The following is a 25217-nucleotide window of genomic DNA, read 5'->3' as shown; positions in this document are numbered from 1 at the left end:
ACAAATGGCTTATGTATATGCAGTTAGAAAACAGAGCATGCCACTTTCGCTTTTAATGTAGTGACCAGTTTCCGAAATTTCATGTCGATGCTGAGACGAGATCCATGCTTCCACTATTAAAAATGATATGCAGCGAAGCGAAGGAGGGCCGACCTTAACTAAGGAACCATGGCGAGGACGAAAAAGGTTTTGCCAAGATTCAAAGAACATTTAAAACACTAATTTTCCTTGACCGTTTTACATGCGTGCAGTGGTAGGTAATCTCTGGACTCAAATTAGAAAAGTGGGGGAGAGCATTAAACTTTTACACTGTTCTGCTATCTGCATCTATGTATATAAATATTAAATAATATTTCCTTGGATGGCTTCCCACAATGGTTTACAAGTCAACAAGTGATGTTGAACGGGATCTTCGCAATATAATCTATTTTGGGTACGAGGTTCTTATCTGGCTTACTGGGTATATTAATAAGCAGTATTGTTGTATCCGAATTGGGATCAAATCCACTCTCAAGGCGACAGTACACGGTTGCCAAAGTCATCAACGGTAAGACCTATGCAAATTATTCTCAACTTTTTGGCTCCTCACAATTGAGCAATCATCAAAGTGCTAAATGGCACCACCAAGTCGCTGCAATGTGACTTACCTACACACTTGCAATGTGAGAAAGTTTTGATGACCGAAACAACTCTAGAAATTAGAATGTTAAGTGGCCGTCTAGTTTAAGAAAATTATTATCTATGAACTACTTTATGTCACGTCCACTCACTGCTTAATTAGTTGCGATTGCCGACTTGAATGATATCATTTGGCAGTTAACAGCGGTGTAAGACTGGTGGCCATGAGAAGACGCTGTCGGGGTTAAGCTTAGAACCATTCGTTTACATGACATCACTAGCAGACGGGGTGAATTAGTTGTCACACCACTCTGTCTTACTAGCGATTTAAATGTTACAAAAATTGCTAGCACAAATATTGGGGGATCTGTGATTTTTTTGCGTTTCATTTAAAAAATGCTATAAACTCATAATAAAATTAAAGCTAGGCAACCAATGCTCGTTCGTTAAGAAAACTGAGGAAAAAAATGAATACTGGCACACACTAATTTAGACATATTGATACACTGTGCAATCGTACAATTACGGAGGACATTGCTACAACTCCTGTGCGCGCACCAAATACGAGTACCTATTGCCCAGGCTCTATTTTTCGTACCACTTCAATTTCATGCTGCATCGGCGTAAAGTGAATGTGTGCAGTGAAAGTGAAAATAAAAAAAATATAGATATACATATGCACTTACATATGTATGTATGTATGTAGAGAAATACATACGCTTCGGCAGAAAGTGGAAGGCGGAAAAAATTAGCGCAAACAAAATAAAAAATGAAATGGAAAGCGAATGAGTCGAGTAAGAAATAAAAAAGGTATTAAGTATTATGAAGAGGCTGGCAAACAAATTGACAAAACAACAAACGAACCCAGCAAATAGCAGCGCATAAGAGAAAAAGTGTAATAAGCGTAAAAGGCAGTAAAATCATGAAAGCAGGCAAGTAGGAAAATATGATATGAGATGCTGTACGAGTTGCTGAAGCTGAATGCTGGAGGGTGGAGGATAGAGAATGGTGTTGAAGAAAGCGCATTGACATAGCTGTGCGCTGGCGTTCATAATGAGCAAAGTTGTTGCTGTAATGAGTTTTATATTGCCGCCTCCAAAACAGCAAAGTCACATCTTGTGCCCTCTATGCCGCATAGCAGGATACTTTCTAACACATCGAATATTTGAATTGTAGGGAGTGATAACGGCAAAATCAGAGCGACGACAATAAGTACTCATTGACAACAAAAACAACGGCAGCGCCATCAACGATAATGACAATCTCTATTACACGTTCTTCGCGGCTAACATATGTCACCGTTGTGTTTTCGGTTGGTGGAGGGGAGGCTCCAAGTTTGGGCGCTTCGGAAATGTGCATGCAGCTGGAAACTACACTCGAACATTTGAGTGCAAAAAAAGTGGGGATAAGCGCAAAGTTAAAGTTTCAACATAAGTAATTTCGAAATGAATTCGAGTTTTGCAACAGTTTGTCGTCTTTGTTTTTCCTTTCGAACGTCACATTAGTTATCAGTACCGAAGTTTTTTAATTTTTTGGTAGTGACGACGGTGGAGTATTGTTTTCATCTATGTGCTCATTAGCAACATCAGCTTGCATAATGCAGGCGATTTACGTCTTTGATATTTAGAGGAATACTAAATTAATTATTTTGATGAATTCGATTCAAGTTTCATAAGTGGCTTTATTAAATCCGTCGGTATTCCAGTTTCCTCGGAAGATGCTAAGCTGAAATTCGAAATAAGTAGTTTGCTGGTGGTATTTTTTTTTTTTCAATTGTAGAGCCGAAAGCTATTTCTAGGCCTCCTGTGTGGTATAAAGCACAGACTTCAACAACCACCTACATTTTCTGAGACATTACTTGGCGGCCGTTGTTGCAACCGTAGCGATGATGGGTTGGTACGGGACTATCATTCGATAGTGGACGGATTTGAAACCCCGGACACGAAACACCAAATAATAACAAAAAGTTTTCCAATAGCGGTCGGTCCTCGGAATAGTGGACATCCGAGTATATTTCTGCCTTGAAAAAGCTCCTCATAAAAAACCAAATGTTGAACAACAACAAGAGGAATTTTTAGTAAAATCTGGTCACAGTAAATATTGAATGAGTCGAGTATTCACTGGAGTCGAAGCCAGGGTATTAGAGTATGAGTATGAGTATATGAGTACAAGCAGTGAATGTACAGTGTTTCCACTTGTATAGAGCAACGATCAAAAATCGTTCTGAAACTAAACGTGATTTCGCAATGAAATTGTATACAACTTGCTCGGGTTAGGTTCGAGATCACATTTTCATACAACTTGCTCGGGTTAGGTTCGTGATCTTGATTTTCATAGAACGGTAGCGTTTGATAAATGCAAAACCAGCGATGTTTAAGTACCGACTGGTTCCAAATTCCTACAAATTTATATGTAGAGTGAATTTCAAGCCAAAAATAATTTTTCGAAACCGGTTTGATCAAGCACACCTATGATGGAGTGCATGTGTATCTCAGCAGCCGCTAACCCTGGGTCTTCAGAGGCCAGAACAGGGGCTTAGCTGCAACAAACACGCAGGTAATGTGGGACTTCGAATGTGATATCCCCATAGTCTTCATGGTATTGATTAAAAACAGAGTTTCCTTTGTATTTTAAGGTCTTTATCTGGATACTTAGTAGCGGTACAAATACCGATTATTATCAGACAATATCAATGCAACGTTGTGGTGACATCAGCATATTTACAAGTAGATGAAACTCAAGCTTCTCCTGATTTAGCCTTCAAGCTGGTAGAATACTGCGAGAAGAGGAGCCTTTAATACTTGGATGCGACGCCAATCGACTAACAAGGCATGGGCAAGCACGGATGCCAAGCAGTGGAGTGAGTACCTTCTTGAATTTATTCCTAGTAATAAATTATACACTTTCACAATCGAGTAATACATCAACACTTGTTGACCTTACGCCGAGAGGTCCTTCATGTGACCAACAGAAATACTCGGAATAGGGAGCTGGTAAAAAATTGGATAGTATCCTATGAAACGACAAACGGCACCCAAAAAAGACAGAATGAGATAAACAATTATGTAATCTAAAAATGAATCTAAGTCAGCTAGTTTAGATTAGAGCATTAGGAACACAATACAGTTAGAAATTATTGTCAGAAATGTTAATAAAGCCAGATTATGCATATGACAACAGTAGTCCAATAAGTAAAGTAAATTTTGCCAAACGAGTTCTTTGAGGGAATAGAGACTACTACTACTGTGCACAGGCTTCAATATAGGTCAAAAAGAATTAGAGGCAGGTCCTAATACAAATGCGCTCTAACTCTTTCCAATGAGGTGAATAGGAAGGCGAGCAGTATATCTTTGACCAAGCTCATAAAAGTAGACGGTGTCTTTACGGAAAGTGAAGTTCGAAAAGTCTGACTACTTCTTCAGAAACACTTTCAAGGCCTCTCTATGATGACAGATACCGGTAGAGAGAATACAATGAAACCTTAGGAAAAGTTAACAGGAATGAAGGGATTGTAGCCCATGAATTATGTGCGACACCAAGTTTGAAGTGGGTGATAAACAGCTTTGAGTCGCTAAAAGCACTTAGTGTTAATGGCGTCTTTCCGGCATTGCTTCAGAAATGCATATAGCTGCATCTAGAACTACTAGCCAGGGTTTCGATAATAAATATCGCACTTGGGCACATACCAAAGATATGGAGGAGGCCAAAATTGTATTTATACCGAATGCAGGAAAGAAGGATACACTTCATCCTAAATCTTCCAGCTCAATTTTTCTTACTTCATGGAGTAGTACCATGATCCTGGTAGATGCACCATTTCATTAATGTCAATATGCATATACAGCTGGGTAAGATACTGCTGCTGTATAAACTATCTGATGTGCTTCAAGGTATAGAAAAGAAAGAAACAGCAATATGTTCGCTCTTGGATATAGAAGATGCCTTTGATAACTGCACATCTAGCCATAAATACGGTTCTTCATAGTTAGGATAGGTATTAAAAATCTTTCCTCAAAAGATCGGCAATATGCTAAGGTAGAACCAGCTAGGGTAACATATCGTCAAACACTTTCAGAGGGTGCCCGCAAGTGGATGTAGTAGATGAACTTTTGATAGAATTAGACAGCAACTGTTCATCATTCCAAATCATTCCATTCATTATGCTGATGACATAGTCGCAATATGTAGAGGGTACTTCGAAAAGACTCTATGTAACAGAACTCAATTACGGTTAAAACTAATTAGCATTTGGTGTGATAAGGTGAGGCTGAACATACATAAACCTCACTAATATGACAATCGTAACAAGGAAATACAAACTCAAACATCTTAAACGAATTTGCTAAGATGGAATTGAGATAAAATGCAAAGAGAAGTAATTTTTTTAGATATAACATCTGCCCACAAATTAGTATGTAAATCACACATTGAAGAAATGGCGAGAAAGGTCATTAGACGTGTAAATCGATAAAAGCGAAAAGTTGGGGATATACATCAATATTACTGCAATGGATATGCACGTCTATAGCCAAGCCCTTAATTTCCTGCGGGGAAGTGGTCTGAGAGAATTGCACGACAAAGCAATAAATAAACCCACTAAAAAGTATAAAAGGACTTGCGTGTGTATGCGTAATAGGAGCCATGCGTACATGCCCCACGACATGAATGTAGGTTCTCCTAGAGCACACGCCTCTTCACATTCATATCCAATCCCATGCAAGGAGGGCTATCCTAAGAATAACCAAATCTACCATTTACTAAGACGTTCATCAAAATCGCAGGAAGTTTGACTTTCTTACTGAACTAACCCCTGAGATCTCATCGATATGGGAATTGATATTACTGTTGTTTAGCTAGGTTAAACGCTTCAAGACTGAACTGAGTAAAAAGACTTGGGAAGAGTTATCTAAAACCAATAAGATAAAACAAAACATGATAACATGGTACAAGGACTTGTACCTTGGCGAGGAAAGTGCAGATACTCGGTCTTAACAAGAGTACAAATATATTTTAAATGGAAGTCTGGGCAAAAAAAGATGTGCTTACTTCAACCTTGAACTCTATCTTAATAACTGCAGCATAGCTATCCTCACTGATACCCACGGAGAAATCTGGGTTATCAACTCTTTCCAGGTTATGTCAAAGGTGGTGAAAAAATATCTCGAGAAGCTGAATATCTTAGTCCAGAACAGTATGATACATATCCTATGGATTCCTGGGCAAATAGGAATTACTGGAAATGAAATGCAGGTAAATTAGCGAGATCATTTATAGGTCTAGCGCCAATTTGTAGTCGATGCCTGGGGTAAGGTATTCTCTTTTATTCAAAAAGAGAGGGTTTATCGCAATCAAAATCAATGAGAGGTAGCTTTAACCCAAACCGATTTAAAGGTTATGTAAGGAGTATGACTACTTTGAACTAAGTAGGCAACTGAACAGTAAAGTCCAGTCTCGACGAACAAAACTAACACTCTACAAGACTCTCATCATGCCCGTCCTAACGTATGGCGCAGAAGCTTGGACGATGACAACATCCGATGAAGCGACGCTTGGAGTGTTCGAGAGAAAGATTCTGCGTAAGATTTTTGGACCTTTGCACGTTGGCAACGGCGAATATCGCAGACGATGGAACGATGAGCTGTATTAGCTTTACGACGACATAGACAGAGCGCAGCGAATAAAGATGCAGCGGCTACGTTGTCTGGGTCATGTTGTCCGATTGGATACAAACGCTCCGGCTCTGAAAGTATTCGACGCGGTACCAGCTGGTGGTAGCAGAGGAAGAGGAAGGACTCATCTGCGTTGGAAAGATCAGGTGGAGGAGGACTTGGCTTCACTTGGTGTGTCCAATTGGCGCCGGTTAGCACGAGAAAGAAACGACTGGCGCGCTTTGTTAAACTCGGCCAAAATCGCGTAAGCGGTTATCGCGCCAATTAAGAAGAAGAAGAAGGAGTATGACACCACCAAACATGTGCCCAGCACTGATGCATAAGGGGCACGCATATCTGGGTATACATATTTTACCTGAGGAGCGAATAAAACTCCATGAAATAGAACAAATACCAAAATCTATTGAAGAAGTTGGGCCCACCGAAATATATGAAGGGAGCAGTGCTAAATCTCATCATAATATAATAATAAAAATAGTTTAACTAGTCGGTAGGTAAGTTGCTTAAAGTTCTTACTGAAATCTCAGATAAAAAATAAAACGAGTTGATGTAAGCGGGTATAATATACGAGGTTTATCAAATATTACTTATAATTGAATATACACTGAGTGACGAAACGATAGCACATCAATATTTTGATTAGTTTTGACTATTTTTACATAAAAGTATGTAACCAAAAAACTATATAAATCTTATTCTGAAACTTTATTTAAAAATTAGAAAAAGTCTTATTTTGGGAAATATTTTTGGTATGCAGTTTTATAGCCCATTTTATAATCTATTTTTGTATAATAAAGTGCAAGTTTGAAGTTATGATACTAGAAAATTCCGTTGATTTGTATTGTAATAGTTGTTTTCCTAGACGGTATTGGACATTTTCCGCATATAATATACAAAAAATATTGTGAAAGTGCTAGAAATTATTTAATACAACATATTCTAAAGGCAAGATCTAAAAAGCAGAAAGTTGCTATAGGGATTCGATTGGATATTTTTATAAAAGACCTGCCACCATAGTTTCGGGTGTTTTGAAATTGGTAGAGGGTTTTTTGAAATTGACAATATGGTGAGAAATTAAATTCCCGTGAAATTTCATTGCACCTCGAAATAGTGAGGCGTGTTATTATTTAGTGGTAGCCTGCTGAAAATCTAGAAAAGGAAGATTTAAATTTAAAATACAAATCTTCAAAAGATTTCGACTTAAAAAGAGGGATATTCCGTTGGAAATATTAGTTTGGGGAAAGAAAAATATTTTATTTTTCTATACATTTTTTTCGCTATTGGTTTAAAGCTGTTTTGTCGTCGATCTTTAACTTTTGGGTAATGCTACGACTACTAAAATGCCGGTCAACTTCGATTATTTCTGTGATTTTGTCCGGATTTTTCTAACATCAAAAATGTTTCAACTGAATCGACGAAACCAAAATTGCACGTAATTAGCTGTTACAGTATCGCCACCATAAACATCATTCACGATTTTAGCGGCCTGGCTTGCATTTCCGTCTTTATCAAAGAAAAGCTGTAAAATATACCGAATTTTCTCTTTGTTGACTTCTATTGTTAACACCCTGTAACTCACAACTGAATGGAACAAACAAAAAACAGCAAAGAATTGTTTTAGTGTGAAATGTCACCTTGACAACGAGCATAAATTTTAAATTGTTTGATCGCTACTTTACGAGATATCTATCCCTACAGCCCTCTAGCGAGAAAATAGTGGAATTATTTCTCCCCAAACTAATATTTTCGCGGCCGCCGTAGCCGAATGGGTTGGTGCGTGACTACCATTCGGAATTCACAGAGATAACGTAGGTTCGAATCTCGGTGAAACACCAAGTTAAGAAAAACATTTTTCTAATAGCGGTCGCCCCTCGGCAGGCAATGGCAAGCCTCCGAGTTTATTTCTGCCATGAAAACGCGCCTCATAAAAATATCTGCCGTTCGGAGTCGGATTAAAATTGTAGGCCCCTCCATTTGTGGAACAACATCAAGACGCACACCACCAATATAAGGAGGAGCTCGGTCAAACACCCAAAAAGGGTGTACGCGCAAATTATATATAAATATGTATATATATAATATACATATTAGGGTGAGTCGATTTAAAAATCGCTCATTGTTCTGTGAAAATCGTATTCTAGGGATCAAAATAAGAAACTTTGCCGAAGGAACCATACCTCTGAAACGAATTCTGATGCCCCCAATTTGGGTCGAACGAAAAATCCCACTTTGACCCATTTAGAGTGCTCCAATCGAGTCCAAATGTATGACCGACCCCCACTAACTTTGGACGGCCGATCCACCCATGCCATTGGCACACCCCCTGGAACTCCCATGGGGGGTTCCCCATACAATCATTTCAAAATATCACCATTTTTGGCCTTTACATGAGAAAAGAAACTAAAAAGTTCGACCCGAATTGGGGGACACCAGAATTCGTTTTAGAGGTATGGTTCCTTCGGCAAAGTTTCTTATTTTGATCCCTAGAATATGATTTTCAGAGAGCAATGGGCGATTTTTTTTTGCCTTCCCACAAATCGACCCGGCCTAATACATATATATATAATATATATAAACTAATATTTTCTAATTATTTAACAATAAAAGTTGGAGGGTAGTTTACTACGACCAACTTTTCAATGGCAGAACTGCGCGCTGGAACTGACCATTGTTTAAAACTCTAGACGTTTGGTCGGTATGCCACTCACAGAGACATTCAACTAAGTCGCCGTACCTATCTTGGTTTTGAAAATCCAACTTCACTTACAAATCGACCCACTTAATAAGGTTGAGCACGCCCCAACATTTAGAGTAAATTTTCAAGTGCACAATGCACTTGACGCCCATTACATATCACATGTGCGTGGTGTATATGCACGAGTACTTAAGCGCATACGTACAAGCAAGTAAAAAGCCAAGTCATACTCGCACACTCATTTAGAGGGCCATATGTAGATCAGTAAATTGTGGCTATGTGCAGCTTCCCACTCAGGATGGATATATTTTAGTGTGCAAATGCAAGTAGACAACAGCTCTGCACACCCTTTGACGCCCGCAAGATAAACAGAAACCAGTGCATGTGTTATTGCCACACACTTACAAGTAGCACAAACATAAAACGCTTAACTTGTGCGAATAAGCACATTCATTCTTATAAGGACTTACGAGCGATTTACATACAAACCAGCTTACGTATACACACGCACACATATGCATACGCTCTCATGCTGCACCCGATATTCATGCGAAACACTCTCACAACGCCACGAAAGCCAGTGTGAAAAGCAGCGGAAGAATGTCAAAAGGATAAAACACATTAAAATGGAGTTCAACGAAATGCAACTTTAAAGAGAAATTAATATCCTTAAAACACCCTTGACTGATTTATTACACGAACATTTACAGAACCATTATCGAGCGCTAGCAGGAGGTGCCAGCCTGTAGTCGTTGGCCACAGATGCATTGGATAGCGTGAAAGATAGACACAAACATACGTACACTGTAATGGCTTTTATAATGTTTGGATGTGCATGCAGGTGTATTGGTGTGTGTGTGGAAGCTGTGAGGTAGGAGGGCGTATGGTTTGGGGCATTCAACAAGCACAAGGATACGCAGCGACATTGTCGACAAAAGTGAATAAAATTGCAATGCAACAACCGGCAGTAGTTAGCCCACAGCAGTTACAGTGGCGACAAGGTGTTTGTGAACAGCACATACATGGTGTCTTATTGGGCCTTATGTATGTATATAAAGTGCGTCAAATTGGTGTAAACTAAACTTATGTCTGTGGAACACCAGACTAATTATAATTAATATTTGCACTAGTTCACAAATTGAGTTTTTGTTTTGCGCTATGCGGGGAATTCCTAGGTAGAATTGCTCGTTGAATCCGAAAAGCGAGTTTTCCACAAAAAAAAAAAAAACAATTATAATTAAATTACAAAATGATTAATTAACTCCTCAAAAATTAGTAGGCTGGCAAAAAATATAATAGTTATACACCCAGCTCCTTTCTTCACTTCTTCTTAATTGGCGCGATAACCGCTTACGCGATTTTGACCAAGTTTAACAAAGCGCGCCAGTCGTTTCTTTCTCGTGCTAACCGGCGCCAGTTGGACACACCAAGTGAAGCCAAGTCCTTCTCCACCTGATCTTTCCAACGCAGAGGAGGCCTTCCTGTTCCTCTGCTACCAGCAGCTGGTACCGCTTCGAATACTTAAACCCCCCTGAATTTGAATTTGAAGAGGTCGAGCCAAGGAGCACCAGGAGATTTGGTGGCTCCTAAAACACTCAGGCTAAAAAGCCCATTGTATTTAAAGCTCTGGAAAGGGGGTAGATAGTTAAGGAGGGAGGGAGAAAAGTATCAGAGAAAGAGATAGGAAAGAATAGAGACAGAGATAGAGATAGTTAGTCCTGTGAGAATTTTCCAGATTCTTTGGCGAATCTGTAAATATCCTCCAGTTTTAGAGAACGAATATTACTCATTCCCATGACATCGGAACCCAATACCCGTAGTCGCGCTCTAGCAAAGGCAGGACACTCACAGAGAAAGTGCTCAGTGCTATCCGCCTCCTCCAAGCAGGACCGGCATACCGGGTCCTCGATGATTCCAATGGTGGTCATATGCTGACCCCATGGGTTGTGTCCTGTAATGATGCCGACCATCAACCGAATGTCTTTCCTTCTAAGTTTTAGTAGAAAGTTTGACAGTTTTCTGTTCGGACTTGTCACAAAACACTTTGCAGTTCTGCAGCGTTCTAGACCGGACCATCGCTCTTTATGTAGATTGCCTACATAATCGTTGATCCAGTTCTTGATTCCTGCGGGACTGATTCCGATTATTGGCTCTGGCCCCTGTGGGGGCACCGCTGATCCACGGTTGGCCAATTCGTCGGCAATTTCGTTTCCTTGAACACCGGAGTGTCCCGGAACCCATATAAGTACAAGCCTGTTTTGTCTTGCGACAGAATTAAGCTTCTTCTTACATTCTTGAACAATCTTCGAGGTTTGCTTCGCGTTCTCCAGGGCCTTCAATGCAGCCTGACTGTCACTGAAGACTCCAATCTGTTTCCCGCTCCATCTCCTCTCGATTATCCATTCGGCTACTTTTAGGATGGCAAAAACTTCTGTTTGAAAAACAGTTGCCATTCCCCCCATAGCATAGTGATACTTATTACTATCGTTTAAGTACCATCCGGCTCCAGACCCTATTTCAGTCTTGGACCCATCGGTAAAGAAAATATCCGTCAAACCTCCCTGCATGCATTCTGGATTGCTCCATTGCTCACGCAATGGAAATCTGACATCAAATTTCCTTCCGAACGAAACTGTGGGTATCAGGTCATCTTTAGGTGCCAAAAACAGTGGATACTGCTCCGACAGCAACTTAAAGATTTCTCTGTGTCCCGAAGTTCCATCTTCGTGCCAGAAACCATATTTATGGAGTCTACACATTGCTTTTATTGCTTCCTGTTGTATCTTAAGATCCAGGGGGAGCAAATTAAGCATAGCATTTAGGGCATCACCAGAGGTTGTACTCATGGCACCCGTGATGCATAAACATACACTTCTTTGCAGACTGTATAGTTCCCGGATTGTGGACTTAACCATGCTCCGTCGCCACCAGACCACAGAAGCGTAAGTGATGATTGGTCTGATAAGTGCCGTGTATATCCATAGGACCACAGCAGGTTTCAGACCCCAAGTTTTGCCAAAGGCTCTACGGCATTGCTGAAAAATCTTCAATGCACGATTCACCTTCAGTGAAACGTGTGTCTCCCAGGTCAGCTTCTTATCCAAGATTACTCCTAGATATTTAACTTCGTTGGAAAGACCAAGTGTCACACCTTTCAGTGTTGGAAGACTGAGTCCATCCAATTTCCGTTTTCTCGTAAACAAGACTATGGTTGTTTTGTTCGGATTAACGGAAAGACCTTGTCTCATGCACCAATCATCGATTTTGTCAAGAATCCTCTGCACTTTCGTGCAAAGCCTCCTTAAGGATTTATCCGATGTTAGCGCACAGACGTCGTCCGCATATGCTTGGACGTGAAAGCCGAGTTCCTGCATCTCCGCTAATAGGGAGTCTACGACGAAGCACCACAGCAGCGGAGAAAGAACACCCCCTTGGGGACATCCTTGCTTGGCCCTGACTGTGATTTGCTCGTCGTCGCTCCCACCAGCGGTTAACAGCCTCTCAGAGAGCATGGAGTATATCCATTTTATAATGGCTTGATTAACTCCGTGTCGTTCGGCAGAAGAACATATCGAGCCGAAAGTGGCATTATCAAAAGCCCCCTCAATGTCCACGAACACGCCCATTGTGTATTCGTCAGCTTCCAGCCCAGCTTCAATCTTGCTAACAAGATCGTGTAAGGCTGATTCACATGATTTTCCGCTCTGGTAAGCGTGTTGATTTCTACTAAGTGGACTTCTCGGCAATACCCCCACTCGAATATGTTTCTCCACCACTCGTTCCAGACTTTTCAACATGAACGATGTCAAACTGATTGGTCTGAAACTTTTTGCTAGGGAATAGTCATCTTTTCCTGGTTTTGGAATAAATACTACTCTTACGCGTCGCCATTGGGATGGTATATAACCAAATGCAAGACAGGCTGTGAAGATCCTTTTCAGGGCCTCAATCAGCCTGTCTCCTCCTTTTTTAAGCATTACTGGATATATTCCGTCAGGTCCAGGGGACTTAAAGTTGTCAAAGGAAGATAAGGAAAACCTTATCGATTCCCTTGTCACTATCCGACTAGCAATATACCAGCTGTACCTAGAGGTTCCACCGTTGCCACCGTCATTGTTCATGCCACTCTCAGCTTCAGAGAGAGTTCTACTACCCGGAAAATGGGTTTCGAGTAGAGCATTAAACGTTTCCGATTTGGAAATGGTGTATGAACCATCAGGTTTTCGAATGGAATCCAGCCTTACTGAGCGGTCTAAATGAAGGACCTTACAAAGTCTCGCTGTTTCCCTCATTTCTTCGACGTTACTGCAGAAATTTCTATAGGATTCAAGTTTGGCTTGCCGTACTTTTTTCTTATATTCTCTCTGTGTAAGTCGATGATTGGCCCAGTCCTCTTCTGTTTTGGTCTTCAAGGCCTTATTAAGAAGTTTCCTGGACCGTACACGAAGCTTCGACAGCTCAGGGTTCCACCAAGGAACCGCTTTCCCCTGTCTGCTTTGCCTGAGTGGACACAGTTCCTCAAAGCAGTTGATTAAAGTACCTTCTAATTTCTTAGTAGCATCTTCAATCATTTCTGCTGATTTGAGTTTTTTCAGGTTTGGTAATCGCTCTGTTACAAGCTCACCATACCTGTCCCAGTCCACATTTCGAGGATTCCTACCGGAAGGTATTGATATTGTGTCAATTCCCAGTCGGAATTCGATAAGACGATGATCAGAAAGAGAGTCCTCTTCCAAAACTCGCCATCGGTTGATTTGATTTCCAACTGACCTATTGGTAAGTGTTAAATCAATCACCTCTTGTCTCCTTCTGGTCACAAAAGTTGGTTTGTTACCAGTGTTTTGGATGACCAAATCGGATGACAGGATAAAATCCAGTAACTTGAGACCTCTGGGGTTGCATTTGCTGCTTCCCCACACAATGTTCTGTGAATTTGCGTCACAGCCCACTATTAGCCCCAGATTATTGGATTCTGCGTACTTGACCACTTCTCTTAGCTCCCTCGAAGGAGGTGGCTGTACAGAGTCATAGGGTAGGTAGGCCGAAACTATGATAGCTTCGACACTGTTCCCACTTTTCCAGTACTTTATTTTTGCAGCAACGATATCTCCAGAGCATAGCTCTTTTAACATCGTGTGTTCGATCAACCTCGGCATGATAATACATGCTCGCGGTCTCACATTCCCTTCACAATGAAGTATTTGTCCCCACGACATAGCACTTAGACCACAGATACGCTTGTGACATACCCATGGTTCTTGTATAAGTATTATGTGTGGGTTTGTTTGCAGTTTTGCATGCCTACGGCACAAGAGAGCCGTAGACGCTTTGCTATGCTGCAGATTAATCTGTGTAAATATTACTTCAGTCATGAGACTGAGTATATTTACGCTTTGTCCTCCACCTTATCCTGGACGCGGAACTGGATCCGCCCCAGATGTAGGTGAGGACGGCAACCGTACTTCGACTTAAGCACCTTGAGGGACCCAAGATCGATACCCAGTACCAGGTGGGAACCCGCCTCCGAAGTGGTAGCGGATTTCTGCCTGGTGCACGAGTATACTCTCCAGAGAGTCGTGTCAAGATCCTTATTCTGAACACGGATGCGTTTGAGGAGTTCTGCTGAATTACAGGAAGGACCCGGAATCCAGACACTCGCTCGTACCAGCCTTTCTTTGCTACTCTCAACAAGAATAAACTTGCTGTTTTCGCAGGCTGGAATCTTTGCTATAACTTTTTCTAGCCATTCTCGGGAAAAAGCATTGGAACAGTGCACCTTTACGATGCCGTCTACCACGCTTTTCCCCTCGAACATCGGCGCGTCTTTCGACTCACCGATAGCTTTCCAAAGATAGCTGTCAAGATAGTCTTGTTGCCCTTTGGACAGTAGACCATCTAGTTTGTCGGTATGTATCTCCACCGTCATTGCCTTTGCTGCCATTCTCGCGAATGATTCGCCAGACGTTGACGGAAGAGTGTCATTCGACATTTGAGGTCCCTTAGCCTCTGCCTTGTCAGGCAAAGGTTTGTCTGCCTTGGATTGGGTCGAGGATGCAGGCATTTCCGAATTCCGTCTCTCGACTTTCCTCTTCTTTGCCTTTCTCCTCTTCCCGGTCGTTGGCACAGACCCCGTTTCGTTTCCGGAAGAGCGCAGCGCTACAGAGGAATCCTCTGTTCTGCCACGCTTTCCCGTTTCCGTTACAGGTGTCGAAGTTGACGGAGCTTGAGTCTTTGCCTTAGCTAGTGCTTCGGCTTGCCTCGCCTTCTGTCTCCTTCGTTTGATCTGCCTTGCGGTTAAACCAACACCTGCGCTCGAATCTCCAATAACTTCGGTCTTTTTACCGGTACTTACCTGATTCGCACCAGGTTTAACCGTTGTCAAAGACTTACTCGGTACCAGAGATCCGTCTGAGTCTACTGAGAGATTGTCCGCCATCTCCACATCCTCCACAACTTGTTCAGTTGCTTCAGATCGTTTCGACGGCGGTGTATCACTCACACTCACTCGGCTCTCCATTGGCATAGCCAATGTGCCATGTTTCACCACTAGTAGTTCGCTTCCTCCGGAACCCTGGGTGTCAGTTCCGGTCATAGGGGAGTGTGGGGTTCGGGCCTGCACATCCGATGCCCGAGCCGTCGATTGCTCGACGGGAGGATTTCCCAGAAGTGGGTTACCTCGTGCAGAAAGATCCTTGTTAAGCCTCCACATTGTAAGAAAATGCATTTTATACCTCCTGCCAGGTTGTCGGTACGGTACTCTCCACATAGTACTTGGGTGGCCACCAATTCCGCCGTTCCGCGGTTGAGTGGATACCCAATTCCTATATGGAGCTGCCCTCTTAGTTCGTGGTAAGTTAATCTCCATAGAATGGGGTTAACTCGCCACTTAAGCCTCATCCCCGCGGCAAGGAGACCGACATGACAAGGCACCCCCCCTACTCTTTGTACTCTGCTGACCATCACACACCGCCCTATCATCATAGTGATCGGGTGACCTAAGTATCTTCGCTTCCACGAGCTTTGGCCACCCTTTTGGGACCCACTAAAAACCCCGACTGGGATGTTTGCCAGAGGGCTTCAAACTAATAAGGGAACTTAAGGTTCAAACTTGATTGAAAAATAATCTAAAGGGATAGTGGGACCCTAAAGGTGACAAATATTTATAAAGTGGGTGCTTCAATGACAAAACATAGAGATAATTAATTATTTACTATTATTATTATTAGCATAGGGTTAATAGCCGATATAATAAAGAATTATTAAATAATACAAGTAAGTATTTTCAGTAATCGCTTAATTGTAAATCAAGTGAATCATAATTATTAACAAAAATTTGTTTTATTTTTATTGTAGTGCTTTATGATATACCTACCTACAATGTTTTTTGTCTGATTACCTGGTGAATATACAAACAAATCTAATGGTTTTCCAACACTGGAGCAGGCAACATACAATTGACCATGTGAGAAACATGGGTTTTCTCGATAAATTAATAATGTTTATCTTTTGGTATTTTTAAAATATGTTTGGATTTGTTCAGCCCTGCAGGATTTTTTTTAGAATTTACTTAAGGTGCTTTCCATTTCAATTCAACCGCGCTATTCGGGTCAGGTCCTTCGATTTCGATGTAACTCAAATATGTTGCTCTCTGGTCAAAATAATGAGACACGTATTTTTTTGTTCGCCCGAAAAAATTTTTTTTATTGAACTTCAAGGAACGTTTTAAAAAAAGAATGGTTAAGATTGGTCCATGCGTTGTTGAGTTATGTGCTTACCAACACATTTTGCGATTCATTTTTATATTATAGATATATACAAACAAATAATATACATACATGCGAGACATGGTAAATTAAGGCATATGTCCCACAACATTTAAAACTCATGTATGGTGAAATAACCTCAAATATTTCCCCAAAAGTCCGTGCAAACAATCACATCCATGCTACCTATTTATAAAACAAAAACAATCAATACAAAAAAATGTTTACTTGTGCCAAGTTAAAATCCCATCCATAAATGTATAAGGTGGCACAAAATTAATCATCTTATCGGAAATTTTATAATTTGTGCGAATGACGTCATACGTCAATCATATTTGACACTTGTCAAGTTGCCAGCTGCAGTACAAACAGATCAGGAATGGAATGCGTAAAGGCCAAAATAAAGATTTGCATCACTTAAAAGCATTTTTCTTTATTTAGTAAAAAAGTTATTTAAAACCAAAACTGCACGATAATTTTGCGCCATATTGTACAACATATCGTCCCCTTAGTATAACAATAGCCTATGTGCTCATAGGCTATTATTTTTTTATTGAATTTTTGGATTCTCCATCGTCGATTTTAAATGTGGTCAAAATTTTGTCAAATTCTAGTTCCACAAAGTGGGTCAAAACGTCAGTCAAAAAAATATAATAGGTCTATTTATAAGTTCGTGCGGTTTTACAACAGATGGCGTAACTTGATTATTATTCCATCGATCCACATTTCCAAACATTCATTGGAGAGCTACTGTCGTAAGGCACAAACGTCAGTATAAGTTTTTTATTTGAAGCGTAAACAACAATATTTTTACCACACTTGAAAATGTCGAATTTCGTGCCAAATAATGTGTTTTTGCGGGGAATTCTTCTTCATTATTTTAATATGAAGAAAAAAGCAGCCGAAAGTCATCGTATCTTGGTGGAAGTTTATGGTGAGCATGCTCTATCTGAGCGAACGTGCCAGAAGTGGTTTGCACGCTTTAAGAGTGGTGATTTTGGCTTGGAAGACGAAGAACGCGAGGGTGCGCCGCCAAAGTTCATGGATACCGAATTGGAGGAATTGCTCGATCAAGATCCGGCTCAAACGCAAGAAGAGGTTGCAAAAACTTTGGGAGTTGATCAATCAACCATTTCCAAACGTTTAAAAGCCATGGGAATGATCCGAAAGGTAGGCCATTGGGTGCCGTATGAATTGAAGCCAAGAGACGTTGAACGCCGTTTTATGGCATGCGAACAACTGCTTCAACGGCACAAAAGAAAGGGTTTTTTGCATCGAATTGTGACTGGCGATGAAAAGTGGGTCCATTACGACAATCCAAAACGTCGGGCAACGTATGGATACCCTGGCCATGCTTCAACATCGACGTCGGCGCAGAATATTCATGGCCTGAAGGTTATGCTGTGTATCTGGTGGGACCAGCTGGGTGTTGTGTATTATGAGCTACTGAAACCGAATGAAACGATTACGGGGGATGTCTACCGACGACAATTGATGCGTTTGAGCCGAGCACTGCGAGAAAAACGGCCGCAATACGCCGATAGACACGACAAAGTTATTTTGCAACATGACAATGCTCGGCCACATGTTGCACAAGTGGTCAAAACATACTTAGAAACGCTCAAATGGGATGTCCTACCCCACCCGCCGTATAGTCCAGACCTTGCGCCATCCGATTACTATCTCTTCCGATCGATGCAACATGGCCTGGCTGACCAGCACTTCCGTAATTACGATGAAGTCAAAAAATGGATCGATTCGTGGATTGCGGCAAAACCGACCGAATTTTTCACAAAGGGAATCCGTGAATTGCCAGAAAGATGGGAAAAAGTAGTAGTAAGCGATGGACAATATTTTGAATATTAAATTTGTAACCATTTTACGTCAATAAAGTTTCAAATTTCGAAAAAAACCGCACGAACTTATTCATAGTCCTATTAGTATAAATATGTATTAAATTATTTTCCTTAAAAATCATGTAAGCGCATATACGCTATTTTTACATAAACTAAATTTTCTGTTTATTCAATAGAATAGTAATGTACACTCACATACTCTATTTTAACTTTTAGGAAAAAAATCAATTTTGTCATGACACAAACACCTAAAATGACGTATAATGATATACGTTGTTGTTCAACAAATATTTTCAATTTGTTCATTAGTATGAATCTTATAGGCCGTTATATTCTCAGAACAATTAACATGTGTTTTAAAATTACAAAAAACAAAAGTAGCCTATGCAATGCTTACGTTGTTTTATCATGCATGTAAATGCAATAGAAATAATTTGTGCAACTTAGGATTTCAGTTCGTTGTTGAAATTCGCTCGTTCATAATCTTTTAGTCGTTCATTCGTTCTCAATCATTCATTTAATCATGGATTTGTCAAGCTCTGGTGAGTATCTGCTATCTTAAATTGCAGGAAAGAATATTTAGGTATATTAATTGTCAACAGAATTTGCGACGGAATCAACAGGAGCCCTATGTGTGAAACTTGCTCCAAACTCTGTTGGATTATCTGTGGAACCAGTTAATTCAAATATATCGGAAAATGACGAAGAGGATGGAGAAGAGTTTTCAGCAGAATCGTCAGATTATTATATTCCAGAAACAGATGAAGAGGTGGATAATCTCGAGGGGAAAATTGAAAAATCTTCGGTAAAGCAACATGAAGTGCTCTGCGAAATCGCGGAAGAAAGCAATGATGAAAATTTAGAATTGACAGTAACACGAAAAAGAAAGGTGAGTTAATTAAAAGGTAATTTAAGAAGATGTCTCCTACAATTATGGATTTGTTGTATTCCATAGCGTAAGAGCCAGCTTTGGATGCAGAACAAAAGAAATAGTGACAGGAGTCAAGGAAAGGCTTATGTTACAAAGAGTGGTAAAGTAATTAAGGAACTTTTACCGAAGCCCGCTGATTGCAGCTGTCATCACAAATGCCCAGAACACTTCTCTGAAGAAGATCGTAAGAAAATCAATGCAGACTATTGGAGTTTGGGCGATTACTGCAAGCAACGTCTATTCCTTAGTAATAACATAAAAGTGGAAAAGTGCAAGAGGACATTAACGCGAGAATCACGGCGGTCGAACACTCTAAAATACTTTCTAAATGACAAACAGGTCTGTAAAAAGTTCTTTTTAAATACTTTACACGTGTCAGACTGCGCGATATCTGTATTAGCCAAAAAAAAAGAATCAAAGAGCATGTAGCATGTAGCAATGTAAGCACCTTGTATTACAGTCGAAAGTTCGCCACATACAACAACACATTTTACGATTTAGCTAGTGGTTCTGGATATTGTTTCTTGTGGGATGAAAACCATGGTCACCGTGGGTCAGAGGAAATTGGAACCACTTTATTAAAAATGCTGAACAATTTACCCGAATCAGTAAAGGATGTTATTCAGTATGGATGTTATTATGTATTCAGACTGCTGTGGAGGACAGAATAGAAACAGATTAATTGCCACATTATTGCCTCATATGAATCATTCATTGCATTTTAATTCAATAACGATTATTTATCTTCAATATCTTCAAAGTGGACACACACAAATGGAAGCAGATTCCATGCATTCGGCTATAGAACGAGCTAAGGAAATATTTGTGTATATTCACCAGAGGAATGGCCAACTATACTTAGACTGGCAAGACGAAAAAATCCGTACGCTGTAGAAAGGCTTAACTACAGTGATATTATTGATCTCAAAACGGCGTTCTCAAAATTCAACCATAACTTGAAGAAAAATGTCAACAATGAATGGGTAAATTGGCTTAAAATTAAGGTTCTCCAAGTAATAAAAAGTGAAAAGAGACAGTTGTTATACAAGGAACAATGGAACGAAGACTTCAAAGTGATTGATATAGATGGCTCGAGAATGAAAAAGAAAGGAGTCACAAATTTTACATTAACTCACAAATATAAAAAAGAACTACCAATTTCTGACACAAAATTGAAGGATCTCAAAGATTTATGCAAAAAAAATGTAATTCTTCCTGGCTCTCAGACAGTTTTTTTGAATTTACAAGGAGGGAATAATTGCGATTGTTTAGATGAACCAGACAGATTCGAAGAAGATGACGAAGACGACAATAAATAAAGACCATGCTAATAATTTACGATCTTACTGTAATTAAAACATAATTTTATAGTAATAAAAATTCACATTAAATTTACTTATTATTCTGGTGTATTTCTTGAATAAAATAGTGTATACCATACAAAATAAAATAACGTATCAGAAACTTAATAGAAAACATTAAAAAATAAAATAGCCTATCTGATGTATTTGCAGTTTACACCTCTTTTTTGTTCACTAAAAGGATGATTATAATAATACAAATTGGTCAGTTAACAAAATAGACTCATTTTTTTACAGTCTTAAAAAAAAAACGTCGAAAATAATAAATATTTACAGACTTAACGAGATTTGAGTGAGAGCTACTTTCGACAAAAAGTTTGAAATTCATTTTCTCAAAACATGAAAAAATTTAATACTAAGGGGACGATATGTATTTATTCACAGATAACATTTTAAATTGAAATTCGAAATGAAAATCATTTTCGCAACTACTCATCGCTACTTGATGGCAAGTGTACAAAATTTTTTCATACTGAAGTAAAAGGTCTACTTTATAACACTACACAACAGCATGTCTGATGATTAGGTTATGATACATGATCTTAGTCCAATTTTGTATGAGGATTTCAAGTCTGTAAGTGAAGTTTCAGTATCAGCACTTCTTAAAAAATATGATACACAAGTATTTTTATAGAAAAACACTAATATTTAAAGATAATGATATATTATTTAGCTTAAAAAAATGCATTTTTGCTTGATTTTCTTTTTGAAGTTGAAAGTAGGAGCTGTTTTCATTGCTCCAAAAATAATCAGTTATCATTTGTGGGCGCCTCCATCGTACGAAGGTCCTGGTGGAACCGCTCTCCTTGCTCTTCACTTAGATCCCCAAGACTAGCAGGGAAATAACCGAAGTGGTTATGAAGAAAGAGTAACTTGATGCTCATGTTACAATACATCCCAGATTTTGAAAGTGACTCATTATATTTTCGAAGTGTTAGGAATAATCAGAACTTTTTTATTCCCCAAAAATTTTTTAAGAAGTCAAGCAAACTCATTCCCTGCCTTTTTCTCGATCTCTGTCATAATGTCCGTAAATTCGTGTCTTTTATTAGAGATCTTATCTGTGGATCATCAGGAATTCCCGCTTTTATCTTTTCTGCACTGAGTTTTGGAAACTTGTTTGATAGGCAAAGGAAAAAATGACCGTTTACCTTTTACAAATTGTTTTATAAGCCCTAGTTTTATGTGTGACGGGGATAAAAGAGGTGTGTAAAGAAGTATATTGAGGTGGGTTTATATTGTCCTGTTGACCGGGAATTGGCAGGGTCACTTTGTGTGACACATATGAGCCAGTTATGTTACACATATTTATCTTTACCTAAAACTAGGGCAAGAGTTGTATATTCTTCTCTTTTTAGTAGAATGTGCAATAGGCAACGACCCAAATTCATTCCCATTGGACAAGAGAACGCATTTTAGACTCCGTTTTGACGAGTCTATGGAGAAACGCCACTCATTAGAAACGTAATTTTGTAATACCATTGTATCCATTATACCAGGTATATCTTTACAGAATACAAAGTCACCTTCTTCAGCAAAATATTTCGGAAGATTTTGCTATGTAGCTAGATCCCGCTACTAGAATAAAAAAAAAATTTGACAAAATGACATGGTTTTGAATTTGACACTCTAAAAATCGGGTTTTCACCAGGCCGTAAAAAGTCGTTTCGAGATAAATGAGTTTAAAATTTGAGGTACAGGAGCACACGGACCGCTCGCTACCTAGTTAATGGGCCGTAGAAGAATTGGGAATATCCGCATGACAATTTCACAGTATATTCCTAAGATACTGTACTTTCGAATTATCGAAAAAACAAAAAATCGATTTTTTGAAATTTCTAGACCACCCTTAAGGATCTCCTCCATTTATGGAAGAAAATCAAGAAAAGAAAAACAAGCAGAAGAAACTCGACCAAGCTCCCAACAAAGCATGTACGCATCAATTATATAGATATATGTGGCGACCCTGCTACTCACTTCTAATATAAAGAGTCGAAGTCTCTCAGAATCTCTAGCACCTACATTGTTTTTATCAAATAAGCCTCCGCTATATCTACCGCTATCGAGTCTCAACATTAAGCTATTGATAGGTCAGATAGTGTTGTTTTAAACGTATGAGTTCCTCTTTGCCTCGACAGGCAATAGCAAACTTCCGAGTGAATTTCGGTCTCGTAAAATCTCCTCATAAGAAATCCATTTATCGTTCAGGAGCCGGCGTAATACTGTCGGTCTCTCCATTTGTGGAAAATAACAAGACGCATACCCAAACACCATAGAAGGATGACCTCGGCCAGACGCCAAGTAAAGGGTGTAAGCGTCAATTGTATTATATATGAATAGATTGTGTCTAAATAAGCTTATTGTGTGCTTATAACGTAGGCGATTCTTCCATTTTCATAAGTAGTATCGCTACATACTCGTATACAAGCACATCGTTTTGAAAAAAGAATATTTACGTTTTTTTCACGAATTCAGCATTCACACTTAGTCTTTAGACACCCTATGTTCCACGGTCGTTAACTTTGTTCACGTTGCAAAAACAAAACAAACCAAAATTACGATGGGCAACATTTGCAAACGTTTTTGCCTTTACACCATGTTGCACAGCAAAATCCTTTATGAGTATCCTGCGTTTATGTGTGTGTGCGTAAAAACTTTGCATGCGTGTACATATATTTCTCATATCATCGTCAACTTGTCACAGTTGTCACACATCAGCGCCAACTGTTAAGCATAATTTCGGCAAACGATTATTTCAACAGCTGTAACAACCAACAAAGCAAACAACTATTCAAACACAAATACAAATGTATGCACCTATGAAGGTACACACTCTATACATACACATACACATATATTTAGGTATATGTATACACTTGCAATAGTATGTGTGGTGTGTGCATGTGTCTTCAATGGATAGCACACAAGGTGTAATGTCCTTGCAGTAGGTGCTTTCCATGCGGGCTAGCAGTGCAGCCATTTTGCTAGTTGAATCTGCATTTTTCGGTGTATTTTTGGTGATTTTTTTCTGCCTACTTTCCGGCCTTGTATTCACTGTTGATTTTTGTTGCATGACTGCGTTCATAGCGCCGTGCCATCCATTCAATGAGCGCTTGGGGGCGATGTTTTTTGTCTACCGCTGGACCGTCATATGAATGTTCGCATATCTACTTGTGTGTATCATTATGTTAGGCGGCTCTCCAGCTGCCTGCCTGCCACTCGGCTAACAGTTACTGTTGCAACACATGCTCAACTCTTTGATATAATGGTGGCATATGAATATTTTATTACGTTCAACACTCAGCAAATTTCCAAGGCAAAAGATTCGCTTGGCGAAATGATGGCAATATATCACTGTGGCGGCTGCAAGGACATTCCTACCAGTGAATAAGGGGTTAAAGAATTTGGGCAATAAAAGACATGTACATATGTGCATTTGGTAGTCGTCATACGAGTAGCTTTCCCACCAATGTGAAAACCCTCATTGAGCTTTAGTTGGATGCTGCATGCAACGTGAACACTTTTAGGCGCTGCGATGGTGTATACGCATCAACACGCTGAGGCGGCAGTAAGTACCATTGGTTATAGGGTATGTCGATGAAATATTTTGTATGCAATTGTGCGCTGACTATTGCTCCAATCCTTCTATGCCGTCGCATATTTCGCAGCAGCTTATATGTAGTAAGTAAAACATATTATCATAATATGAAAGAAAAAAAATTAAATAGAAGCCATTGGTCGCCATATAATTTCCTTTCAATACTTGACTACTTTTTCTTTTTGTGGAGGAAGCATTAAAAGCCTTACCATATCAGTGTTTTTTCTTTGTTTGGGAAGGGGAGGATAAAACTATCAGAAACATTCAATTGAGGCCAAAAAACAGACCTCTCCTCTTCGACTTCCACCCTGGGACGGCATTTGTACTACATCGAGGTTAGAGCCGAGATTGTGGATAACAACAACAAAAGAAACCTGCGTCCAGGCTCTCTATCTATGACGTATGCAGGTTATACGCCGCTGATAGTCTCCATTATTCCATAACGAAGTAAATTCAACTTCGAAAGTGGGTGGTAATATCATATGCATTACCGTCGTGTCTGTGACTGTTGTCGTTATGTCTGAGTCGACCTCCTCTGGAACACTGTTTCATGTTAACTTTATCACTTGTCGGGAAGTTCGGTGTGATCAGACGCGGTACAGGGCGTTAATATTATTTTGCTCTAGCAGCTCTGTTGTTCCCCTTTCTTCGTCCTGCTGGTGTAGCGTCCGCAATACTTGCTTGGAAAACTTGCATGCAGCATCCCAGCAATGTTTTGAAATGCAC

This window comes from Anastrepha ludens, chromosome 3, assembly GCF_028408465.1.
Source record: "Anastrepha ludens isolate Willacy chromosome 3, idAnaLude1.1, whole genome shotgun sequence".
Classification (NCBI taxonomy): Eukaryota; Metazoa; Arthropoda; class Insecta; order Diptera; family Tephritidae; genus Anastrepha; species Anastrepha ludens.
The sequence above is the reverse complement of the archived record's forward strand: the minus strand, read 5'-3'. Positions refer to the sequence as shown.